This window comes from Phaethon lepturus, unplaced genomic scaffold (assembly GCF_000687285.1).
Source record: "Phaethon lepturus isolate BGI_N335 unplaced genomic scaffold, ASM68728v1 scaffold57064, whole genome shotgun sequence".
In the NCBI taxonomy this organism is placed as follows: Eukaryota; Metazoa; Chordata; class Aves; order Phaethontiformes; family Phaethontidae; genus Phaethon; species Phaethon lepturus.
Genome location: NW_010533656.1, coordinates 1 through 12,570, shown reverse-complemented (window position 1 = coordinate 12,570; position 12,570 = coordinate 1). Strand labels below are relative to the sequence as shown.

Below are 12,570 nucleotides of genomic sequence, written 5' to 3'. Positions count from 1 at the left end.
CTTGGCGGGGTGCGGGCTGGCGTTGTGCCGAGTTATTCGTAAAAGTGTGTAAAATGCATCATTCCCTCCCCCCAGCAAATACTTGGGAATGCTGCTTAAACAATAACAAATTTTAATAAAAACATAGATAAAGTGATACTAGCCACCAGAGGAAAAGACGGGTGTGGGATGGGAGGAGGACAGGCCAGACCTGGAGGGGATGAGTTGAGGGGGGACGGGTCTCCCCTGCCAGTGGATGCCGGCCCTGATGGGGAGTGCTGGAGGCGAGGGGACCTTCACCTCATCGGTCATGATGGCTGATCCTTGGCCAGGAATTTTGAGAAGCCTCCAGGGATGGGGACTTCTGGGGACTGGGGTCTGCCATCGGAGCCAGGGAGTGGTCCTGGTAGGTAAACCCCAAACTTTCTAGCCCAGGGCAAGCTTGCGATCCCTGCCCCCCTGCCTCTTTCCGGTTGAGGCTCCACTCGCAAAGGAGAGCGGTAAATAATAAACATGGCATGCTAATTCCAGGTCCTGGGCTCGAACGGCGACCCAGCGACCTGCACATCACCCCCTGCCTATCTCCTGTGCCAGTTTTTGGAATCTGTCGTATGGGACTGGCAGCGGCCGATGGTCTCTCCCTGCCATACCCATGTCCGATGGACAAGGGATCCCTGTCCTGGGGAAGGCCTGGGATGGTTTCCTCCAGGATTCATTGGGGTTGCTTAGAGACAGATGCCGGTAAGGTCCAGAGCTGGAAATGTTTGGTCTCAGAAATGATGAAGCTAAACTTTGCCTTAGAATGGGAGCAGGTCTGCTGGGAAAAGCGCATCTGCCCGTGCCCTGACTCCGCTTTCAGGTCTCTGCAAGTGATGGCTGGTTCCAGCAAACTGGGACCCTCTGCCCCAGGAAGCCCTGCGCCCAACTCAGAGGTCTTGCACCATTGCCAATGGTTGGAGATGGGTGTAGAGATGGGGATACCCTCTTCTTGCGCTCTCCTGATCTACAAGTTGGTGGCTTTGGGGCTAAAGCCAGGCTGTGGGGACAAGGGAGCCGGGCAGCAGCATTGGTCTTCTTCCCCTGCCGTGGTCGAGCTGCTCCTGCTGAGCTCGCCCTCCTGTGCTGGCTGCCAAGCAGAGGTTGGGGGCAAGCTGGTACCAAAAAGGTCTCTAGTGGGAGGAGAGAGCGCAGCAAGACGATGCTGATGAATGCCAAGCGCTGTGGATTCAGCTGTGGTTACTAGGGATGCAGCGCTGGCAGCGAGCAGGTATGAGATGATGCAAAGCAAAGGCACGAGTGGTAAGGAGGCAGAGGAGATGGAGCATCACAGATGCAGGACTTCTTGGGAAAGAAGTTGAAAGTAGAAGTTGCTTGGGTTCCTCCATGATGGGAGCATTTAAATATAAGCAGGTGGGTGTTCACTGCTGCTGGTTGGAAGCAGAAGGCAATAAAAAGAGAGACGGAGCCCCCAAGATGGGAATGAGGAGCCGTTGAGGGCACAACAGCATTTCCCCATGTCTTGAAGCAGGAGGGTGGCCATCGTGGTCCTGAGCACAGTTCTCACGGGTAGCATATACTGTCTGCTATTCCACAGAGTTTAATGTGGCACTAGATTAAGGTATCCCCTATGGCTGCAGTGGGCTGGCGCCTCGCTGCGATTGCTGCTGACCATCTGGACTTGCTGATGTAAGGCATAAAAATGGCTTTTCCATCATGCCTGCAGAGATGCCACCAGGTACCCACCATCCAGGGCACCAGCCCATTCCCTCATCCTGGCCAAGCCTCTGCCACGAGCTTGTTCCCTGTGGGCTCAGCCTGCAAGCCGCTACCTTGGAGGATGCAAGGTGTCGAGCTGGAACGGGCTGAAGAGCAAAGCTGTCGCTCTGTGGGCGCAGTGATGCGGATACACCCCGAGTCCTGCCTCAGTTTCCCTTGCTCGGAGGGATCTAGATCCAGAAGGATCCTCGATTGTGCCCTCCCGCTTTGCAAGGACATGGTGCTTCCTGACCTTGTCTCCCTTGCCCGGAGGCAGCTGGAGGGGAGACCTCCACACCGCAGCAGCTCCCTGGGGCCAGCCCGGTGCCTCCAGCCCCTGCAACACCATCCCTGGCATAGGGCGAGAGGGCAGGAATCCTCCTGTTTCAAAATGCAGCTTGTGCAACGCTGAAACACGGAATTCATCACCCGTCTGGCGAGCAGCTCGCCACATCTTGGCTGCTGGCTGGCTGAAAGGGATCCCCATCAGCGCATCGCGTGCTGCCAGGCTGTGTCAGAAGTTAGTGTCCGTGTGTGCACACCCTGAGCAGGTGCAGGTGACCTCCAGCAGCCTGCATGCTCCCTGTTCTGGTGTGCACATGGATTTTTTTGGGTCTTTTTACTCTAGCAGCTATCATAATACATAGCGATCCTGGAGAAAAATCCTCCCTGAATCAGCTGTTGCAAGAGCTGGCCGTGCCAGCTGGGTGACATGGCTTGTAGGACACGTGGCTCGTCGCAGCCCATTTCGGTGTGCCCGGTGTTCACGAGCGTCTGCCTGGGCTGGGCTGCGCACTCGGACACGGTGCGGAGGTGAAAGGCTCCGTCATCGCCAATCCCTTTAGCCGTCTCGGCCTCTGCTTGTGTATTTTTAACCTTTTTGCTGTGCTAAGCTGCCTGGGCTGAAGTGTCAGCGGGCACCAGGGAATACAGCCTCTCACCGCTTTGCCAAGCCTGGGATTTCAGGATCAGTGGCTCTAATCCCCAGATCCTGAAATACCTTCTTCTGCTGGCGACGCATTTGGAAAATTTTAGCGACCGCGGGTTTAAACATGGGGAAGGGGGATGCCCTGACCCGCAGGGACTGGCTGCCACATGGCGAAGCCACTCCGCTGCCGGCGTCCGTACTCGATGTGGCTGTCGCTGCGATGTCCATCACTCCGCAGCGTGAGATGAGGGGTCCCTGTGCCGGGGGGACGCTCTCTCCCACACCTCGTAAAACGGGCAGAGAAACATGCTCCGCTGTCACCACCGAGTCCGACCCCCTCGTTTTCTCCGGGGAGACCAGTCTCTGTCCTGGCAAAATGGGTGAATTCTCCCTGTCTTAAAATTGCCACCCTCCAAGTCTCTATTTAATTAGAAGAAACCTAATCATGGCTGAGTTTCTGGGTGGTGTATCCTGTCCGTGTGTCCGCTCCACCGCAGAGAGCTGGCTGTGACTGTGCGCTCACCGGGTTGGCCGTACGGGATGGCGGCCCACTGCTGCTCTGCAGCCGGCTCCTCTGCTTTCCCTTCTCTTCCTCTGCTGCTTGAAACCCACCGCCCTGTGGCACAAAGGGAGAAGGGATCCAGCTCCTTGCCTCCTGCCACCCTTTTCGTCCCTGGGGAGCCCAGCCCGCATGCAAACTCCTGTCCCTCGCTGTGAAAATCATCTTGGTGGGCTCAGCTGGGTCTGCAGGGCAGGGGCAGAGCAAAACCGCCGTCCTCTCCTGGTTATCAGAGTCGCTTTTGGTGGTAAGGACCCCTTCGCATACTGTCTAGACTAAAGTTAGTTTTGAGGTCTTTAATTACTTTATTTTAGCTTGGGTGAAGGAGCCCAGCCGAGCTGTCACGATATGCTCCCGTGGAGGTAGCGTGCTTGCATATCGCCCTGTTGCTTCCGTCATTTGCCTGGAGTTAATTCTTCTTAGCTCATTTTTTGGGGTCGATGGCGGGTACCTTGCAGGTGGCTCCCAGAGGCTGCTGTTGTATCACCAACACCACGCTGGAGCGGAGAAGGGGGTTGTGCCCGGCTGGCGAGGACCTTGCGCAGGGGGTGTTGGTGACAACTTCCTACGGAGGTGGGTCACTTCCCGCTGCTGCAGCCACCGCCGTGCCCCCACGGCCTGGGGCCTCCGCGCTGTAGGAGCATAAATTGTCTGGTTTTACATAGCGGAGCCAGGGACTAATAGAAGAGGTTTTAAAGAGTCTCCTTGCTGTGGTGCTTTCCTGTCGGGACGAACACGACCAGGGCGCAGCGTCCGCCTGTTACTGAACTGCAGGCTCGGGCACCCGACCTCCACCGAGCCTCAGGTCAGGGCTGGTGCTCTCCTGCAAGAGCACGCTTTGCTCTCTGCCTTCTCCTCCTGCCCCGCTGCTGCTGTGCGTCACTTCTTCTTGACCTGGGGCTTCTCCCTCTAAAAATCATCCCCCAAGATGTAACACTAGGAGGGAAGAAGGGTGCAAGACCAGGTGGAGGGAAACCTGGGTTGCCCTGCCTGCTGGCTGGCATGTCTTGGGCAAGATGCTTTCACCGTTTAAACTCCTTCCTCACTTTCCTTAACCATAGCTATTTAATGACTCTCAGTATACTTAATTGAAGTTCTGGGTTTTTTCCATGTGCACACCTGTTCTGCTGTAGCTGTTCTTTTCGGGACCCAGCCGTCTGGGGTGTTACACCGGACTGCGTGCAACCCAGTCTGACTTTGGTGGTAGTACTTTTTTATATTCAGAGCAGCACCGTGAAGAAAGGGAGGAGGCAGGTATTCTGGCAGGGATGGGAATGTTCTCCTTTTGCATCAAGTCGTCTCTTACTCCGGTGTCAGTACGGGGTCCTGCCCCGGGCGCTCCTCTGAGCCTGCAGTCACGCAGCCCGGTGTCACTGCCGGTCCCTGCCCTGATGCCATCCGGGGTGGGATTGCGATGCTGGCACCGAGAGATGCCTCTCCCCAGGTGCAAAAAGGTCGTCTCCTCCCAGCCAAGTGTTTTATACTGATGGGGAGCAGCAGGAAGAAGTGTGTGGGGGATATCTGTCTGTCCAAGCAGGGCCACCCCGAGGTATGTTCAGGTCTGCTGGTGTTAGCGGGGAACGTTTGGGGTGCGGGGAACACTTCACCTCCTTGCCAGCAGCCCACAAATTCCCACCGAAGACACTATCAAGCTATTCATTCTCAGGCACTGAGGCTAAAACAAGCTTTTTCTGACAACCTCCATCTGTGCACTCCCACGTTTTAAAATTTTTTGAAAAGGATTTGCACAACTGTGATCGATTTGGATGTAGCAAAGAAGCCAACTGCAAATAAGCAACCCTGGGGCACAGGGACTTGGCCGGTACAACGTCCCTGAGGCCCATGGAGTTGGAGGAAGGGAAGCCCTCCTGCGTTGCAGAGCCGACCAGGGAGCCTGGATGGTGCTGCTGGCTGTGCTGGGGATAACACGGGTCCTGGCTGATGCGGTGCTCTTGGCTTTGTTGGTTATTGCTCTGTTTTATGTGTTTTTTTTTATTTTCTTGCCAAGGCATGTGTGTAACCGTCCTCTCTTTTCTTCAGGACAGAGTCATCAATCTAGTTGTTGGCGGCTTAACGTCCTTGCTGCTTGTAGTAAGTATCCCCCATCCCATCCTGTGTTTCGTGCCTCCCTTAGGTGACAGGGTGAAAACCAGAGTTCCTCCCCAAAATGGGCAGCGAAACTTCACTGACCGAACAAGCTGTAGTTTGGGGCCCAGGCAGTCGCTTTAGGGCATATGTCTTTTGAAACTCTTTGTCATCTCACTCAGCCTCACGTTCAGCCAGGATGGCCAATCTGCCCATGGACTTGGGACTTTTTATTGCACAGCCAGATCTTAAAATGTGGCTTGAAGAAAGGCATTCTCCTGTTGTCAAAGTGCTTATGACCCAGGAGAACTTGTTCGCTTCTCTTTATTTCCATCTATTTATGATTTCTCTATTTATGATTTCTTTCTTTCTATTTATGGTTTATAGGAGTTTTTCCAAAGTTTGTCACTTTGTCTCGAGCTCTGCTTTCCCCAAACTTTAAAGACAAACCCAATGCCATTGCGTTGGTTTCGCATCGGTTCTGCGGTCCATGGCGGCAGCGTTGTTCAAGAGCCGAGGTGCAGGGAGGAGTTAGGAACAGCCAAGGTGCCAGCTGGTGGAAAGCTTGGCTGAAGGCACCTCCATGCCTGCTGGCTCTCTGGGTGTTTGGAGGACTGTTTCCAGCAATGAGCCCGAGTAGCAAAGCTGTCGTCATTTTTTTCCCACCCCTAAGTCTGTAGTTGTGTCAAAGCAGTCTTCCTCCAGAATTTTACGTTTCCCTCCAGCTCTTCGCACAGTGGGAGTTCAAGAGCAGGGAGGGGCGTGCAGAGCTGGATGGGAGAACCTCTTCTCGTAGCAGCTCTGACAGCGGGCAAGAGTAAAGTCTTCATCTTTGTTTTCCTCCATGCAGGTCACTCTGATCAGTGCTTTTGTCTTCCCGCAACTACCTCCAAAACCTGTGAATATATTTTTTGCTTTCTGCATCTCCTTGTGTTGCATTTCTGCTGGCATACTTGTAAGTACCACTGCGTTTGCTGTGCAAGCTTTTGAGTCTCTGACTGTGGATGAAATCTGAATAAAATCTGCTTTATGTGGTGCTGCCGCCTTTTTTACACTCTCCTAGATAAGCTTTGCTGCCGCTATAAAGCAAGTTGATGATGATGGAGTGATAGCCAGTTTTGTGTTTACTGCAGAGTGAGTGAACTAAGGCAACTTCTGCAGACTAGCTGCGATGCACGACGTGTCACCTCGGTGACAATGCCACCTGTAGCTGCCAGGGGAGACAAAGTACAAAGCTGGAGAGCCGAGCAGTGAGATGGGAATGCAGAGATGGATTCTGCTGCCGAAGGCTAGTGGTGGAGCAGAACACTTCAACTCGACGTGGTGGGGCCAGCCAGGCACTTGCAGAAGTCAGTGACTTTTCATGCGCAGGGGATGAGTTGCAGTGCTAGGAAGCTACAGCAGGAGGCATTTCATTGGGGTAGTAGCAGAGGTCCCTCTACTCAACAGTTGCGGCACCCCAGGAGAGTTGGTCCCAAGCATTGGCAAAGGGAACTGGCAGGTCAGAGTTCATAGAATGGTTTGGGTTGGAAGGGACCTTCAACGATCATCTAGTCCAACCCCCTGCCATGGGCAGGACAGCAGTGGTTCCTTCCTCTGCTGTAGTTTTTCATACTTGGAACATTCTTCTTCCTCCAGCTGTGACCTGGAACGGTCGCAGCCCTGAGCCTCTGCCCCTCACTGCTGGGTAAGCTGGGAAGTTGCACTGTGGTGCCTGTTCCATACCAGTTTCTGGTTCTACAGCTGGTAGCCATGGCTGTGCCCAGGATAGTGGAGTGCAAAACCTGACATTCGTCTTCATCAGCCAGGATGTAGCCAGTTTTGACTGTTAAAAAAACCCCAACGCACCCACCCTCTTCAACAAAGCTGACGAGACAACCCATGTCTTTATAGCTCACGTGGCACCCTAGTTTCACAAACAACCTTGTTTGGGGAGAAACACCTTGCCAAATTCTTTTTTGTGAGTTCCACAAGCATACTAAGAAATCAGGTGGTATTTCTAAATTGTTAAGAAAATTAGCTGGACTCTACACCTCATTTTGTCCAGTCAGATGAAGCTGCATTGTTTTATACAAAAAAAAGTCTAGAAGTTGCCAGTTACCATAGAAGTTTCCTCAGAAGTACCTGGCATTTTAAAATAATACAAACTCCTTCTCTCTTCTAGATCTACTGGTATCGACAAGGAGACCTGGAGCCTAAATTCAGGAACCTAATTTACTATATATTATTTTCTATTGTCATGTTATGTATATGTGCCAACCTGTACTTCCATGAAGTGGGTAAATGATGGACATAGGGAATACCCAACGACAATGCTACTGTGTCAAGACTGCTTTCAGCTCAGCTCTCAGCTCTACTTGAGACACTGATGTGAGGACAATCAGCCTGAGAAGAAAGAAGTGGGTTGTGCAAGGATAAATCAGTACATGATTTTCATGTAAATGTATATGTAATGTCCCTCTTGTTGGGGAGAATTATTGCCATAAGATGTGACATTCTGCTTTTTTTTGAAGAGCTACTGTTGCACTTAATGAACATTCCAGTTGTACTGATGTTTCAGAATGGCACAAGCTTTTTCATTTTGGAAAAAACTGCATTTTTTATTACTGTACAAATAAACTGCAGCATTGCAAGGATCTGTATCAGTATAAATAAATGGCAACTTACAGTTACATAAGACAAATACTCTTTATTTTGTTTAAACTGAATATACAATTATTTCTGTTCCCTAGGCAACCATTTGAAACTACACCTTATTTTTCACATTAACAAAACCACAGACTGAAAAAGACCAACTCTTGATTATGAAGAGCTAATTACAGAAATAAATAAAATAATTTATACATGAGTCTTTAGTTTCTATAGCTTTATCTCTCGATCCCTAGCTAACAGGCTGCTGCTCAGCCTAGTGTCTGTTTCAAACCGTTGAATGTAGGAATTAATTGGCTTCCTTTGCCTGGGGGTCCTATGCTCAAATTCTCACAGAGCTATTTCTCCAAGACTTTGCCACCTCCACACCACCCCCCATCTACTAATGTGCTGCATAAATCACCTCTGGAGAGGCAGCTGGTAGTGTCATGTAAACAGCGAGAGACAAATGTTCCAGCCTACTCACAACAATCTTCAAAGAAGTTAAAGGGGTGAAAGGGGGGGGGGGGGGAGGCTGGTGGGTCCCAGTAGCTTCCCTTTCTCACAGCCCTTCCCTTTTTATTCAGCTCACTGTAGTGATGAAAGAAAAGAAAATAAAAAAATAAAATAAAAAAAAATTTCCACAAGTGATCTTTCTGAGCTCTATCCGTTGCCAGCAACGGACTCCTCAGGAACAAGCAGACCAGGTAAGTCCCATAAGCATGTGTCTCGAGTCCTATGCTGTAGACGTACTAACAAGCCAGATGAGATGGGAATACAGACCATTTCTTCATGATACTGCCCATGCTCCCTGAAGTCTTTGATGGAATACATTTCTTCCTGAAATGTAACAGTCTCTTACTCCATGTATTACAAGAGTCAGTAAGTGCAGAAATCCTCACTCATTCTTCATGAAACATGTGCAAACTAATTCTTGCTGCGGCACTAGGAGGCTACGGTCCACAATCCTTGCCTTCTGTCCAGTTTTCCAGATGTGCAGTTCAGCACACCAGTAACAAGTCAGATCAGAATTGAGCACGTGGATCCTAGCAGTGAGCACTGCAACAGAGATTCTTTAAATCACTGAAACACCCTGGCTGAGATGTAGTACATCAGGCTTCGGCTGGCTGCTCTGTAACCCTTTACAAATGAGGTAAATAGCCTGAGCAGAGAAAGTGCACTGTTGTCATTTCAAACTGGAAGTTTCTGTTTAAAGACACGGACTGACTGCTTTCTTTGGAAATGTGGCACAGGGGTGTAACTAATTTCACAATTCAAACACGGTCAATAGATAATGGACATGATTACTGCTTCTCAGTGACAGCTCACTAAATCTTCAACATCCTTCGAATCTTCTGAGTCAGGACTGCCCAATGATGAGCCAATAATGTGTGACCCATCTCCATGATGCTGTAGGATAGGATCTGTCAAGAGACACACTACATTAGAACTATTATTTACTGTGCCATTGTAACAAGGTACAAAATACACACTTATGAGACAGAAAACACAGAATGGAGTTTTAACCATTTTGAGCAATATTACTCAAATGAAACTAGTCAGTTCTCAATTTCTAGTTTCAAGGTAAGCTATGACTAATATGGATGCAACCAGCCTGACTCACATTTGGATTCAGCAGGTATTACTGCATCAGGCCCAGTGTTGACCCTCAGATGGCTTTGCAAGGAGAGCCCTTCCTCTGGAAAGCAGTATTTGTTACATGCAGCAGTAGGAGAACGTATCTGTGCTGCTTCCAAGTCTGAGATGACCCTTGGCATTGGGAAGCTAGCAAGCCCTTCCAGACGAATGCTGTGCAAACCCCAAATAGCCCAGCCCCTCGCTATGAGAGGTATCAAGTGCATTTCTGATGCCTCTGATCTCTCAAATAAGAAACAAATTTCATTCAAGCACCAGGCATGAAGAAACGCACACTAAAGAAAGAGTTACTTATTAGCCTGTGTGTACTAATTCAAGGCTCAAGGGTGATGGAAACATCTCAGCACGTAATGAATCAGCTGCTGTTCTAATGCTTTTCCCACAAGGTTAAGTGGGACTTTCTTCCACTTCCACAAGTGGGGTAACTAACTTGCTTAAAGTTTCATAGCAATGACACGGAAAATTATTTAAGAGAAAGCAAGGGTTTATAAAGCACTGTTTACAGGAACTCAAAAGTGCTGTACTGCTTTAATGAGTCCTAGCTCCAGCATCAACCATACAAAGGGACTGTTGTACCTGTTAGAGTTGTCAGGGGCAAGACTGATTCACTATCTATATCATCCGCCGTCTGGATAAAACCATGGGAAGAAGGAACAATAAGCACAGTCTCATCATCTATTGTAGGCTGATCAACTTGTTCTTCTATCGTTGGAGAACCCAGGTCCTGCACAACACAGAAGAACAGGACATGAGAGTGTATTCTTGGTAGCATAAACAGAAAAACCTGCTTTGGTCAGCCATACTCCATAAAAAGCAACAGACTCCCTGGATGAATTTAATCTCATTAAATTGGAATGTCAGCATCTGAGCTAGTTCACTTCAGCATTTACAGGGCATGTTTTATCCTAGTGCAGGCATCTAAAAACAAGATGAGAAGAATTCAACCCTGCGAGCAGTATGAGGGCAGAGGGAAGGGAAAGGAGAGACTATAAGGTGGTGATAAAATGTTCTCTTTTACATCAAAAATTTTGTCTGTAAGAATAATTAAGCTTTTCCACTACTTGCTGTCTAGGTGCAATACCTTTACAGTACTTACCAGCTCCACAAACGCAATAGCTTTACCTCAACTTAGTTTCAGAACTCCTGCTTCTGTGTCGAGTTTTAACTACTGGACACAGAGCTTGAAAAGACCCATTTTAATTGCTGTGCCTTGCTTGCCCTGTCACTTGCTGACTGCAGGGTGGCTCCAAACTTTTTTAGCTGAGCCTCGTTCTATCAAAAAATTGGCAACACACTGATTCCTTCCAGGTACAGATTTTCAATGCCCCAACCCTCTTCCAGTTCTGGAATAGCTGCTGCTGCCGCCTCTTCGCTGGCTCCTGCAGTGCTAGCACTGAAATGGCAGTAGTACATCTGGCTTACTCAGTGTCACAGCACACTCCGGCGGACTCCTGGTTCTGCAAATGCAGTGAAAAGACATCCTAGATAGTACTGCCAGAATAAGCAGAGAGATCTGGATTCCAGTTTTTGTGTGTGTCATGCGTAAGGTTTGTTTAAGCTTCAGGAATCACTGATGCAGAATGCTAGCAAATGTTGCTTGCAGAATGGAAGGTACTTGGAGTTAGTTATCCCTGTTTTCAGAGGGAGTGGGAAATGTTTGGGAGAGGTTACAGCCCTCTCTGTTCAAGAAAATCCTGGAGTTCCTCCACCTACTTATAGGAAAACTTATTTTCTTACAGAGTTTCACAATGTTTTTGCAAAGGCAGCTGCCTGAAAACCCTTTCCCTGGTGCTGCTGAAGGAGGTCACTACCTTTGCTGCAGCTCAGTGACTTAAACTCGGTCCAGACATGTACCCATTCACGCAAGGCACAGTATGCCTGACCCGTAAAAGTAGCTTTCTGCAGAGCACAGCTGAACCTGCCGATGATAAGCACTACGCCACAAGGTTTGAAACAGGGAAAAGCAGGCGTGAAAAACTAAAGAAGCCATAGTGGCAAATGGGCACCTTTCCCAGCCAGAAATAATAAAACTCTGCAGCATGACTGCCTGCTTCCCACTACCCACACCCACAGTGACAATACAATACTGGCAAGTGCATAAAAATAACACTGACTTAAAGAAAGAAAATTTAGGCATGTTTTTCTGGAGTAACTTTTCACTTAGTGAACTGCCTGTAAGTGCTTCTATTTCCTGGAATTTAAATACCCATGTCAAACTCGAATCCGAATAGAAGTATAAGGCAAATTAGAATTACAAACGCAAGTTTGTTTTTCTGTATAGAAAAAAAGTTTAGTACCTGTTTATATCCTGCTAGCCATAAGCGATTTCTCCATGCAGTTAGGAATGATGTTTACAGCAGAAGTTTACTAATTGTAGTTTGAAAAGCTGGAATTTTAAACTGAGAGTAGAAAGCTGTTGGGGTGCCTCAACTGTTGAGAATCTGATCACAACTATGTCAAACATGAGAGAAGAAAGAAGAAAATGGAAGAATAATCTCCAGCTTCAGATGTATTCAGGATCCAAACACTGCAGTAGCAGACTGTTGAGACGTACATAAGAGCATAGAGGGTATGCAGTGTCCATTTACTTTTTCAAAGACAAAGCCTAACAAAGTCCAAGCCTATCAGCAATGGATTTTCAAGACTGATAAAGCAGAATTACAACTGTGTAGCACAGTGTTTTGGAGAACAGGAGGGAGTATTTGAATCTAACTCATTACTTTCCACAATCTAATATATTAACGCTTATAAGGAAGGAGGTATTTGCTACCCACTAAAGAGAGTTATCTTCTTTTTAGCAACTCTGTTTTCCTTGACTTATTCACTATAATAAGAGTAGAGTACAGAGGGTAGTGGTCAATGTTTGAATGTCCAGACGGAGACTGGTGATGAGCGGTGTCCCTCAGGGGTCTGTACTGGTACCAGTACTCTAGTATCGTCATCAGTGACATAGACAGTAGGATGGAGTGCACCCTCAGCA

General features: G+C 48.7%; 1 long non-coding RNA gene across 1 annotated transcript; it reads right to left on the bottom strand.

Moving 5' to 3' along the window:
* Positions 1-7,975: 7,975 nt before the first annotated feature.
* Positions 7,976-10,354, bottom strand: LOC104619380. The gene is made up of 2 exons (XR_738019.1): positions 10,167-10,354; positions 7,976-9,358 (listed from the first exon to the last, which is right to left on the bottom strand). It is a non-coding gene; the product is annotated as an uncharacterized LOC104619380 (long non-coding RNA).
* Positions 10,355-12,570: the final 2,216 nt, after the last annotated feature.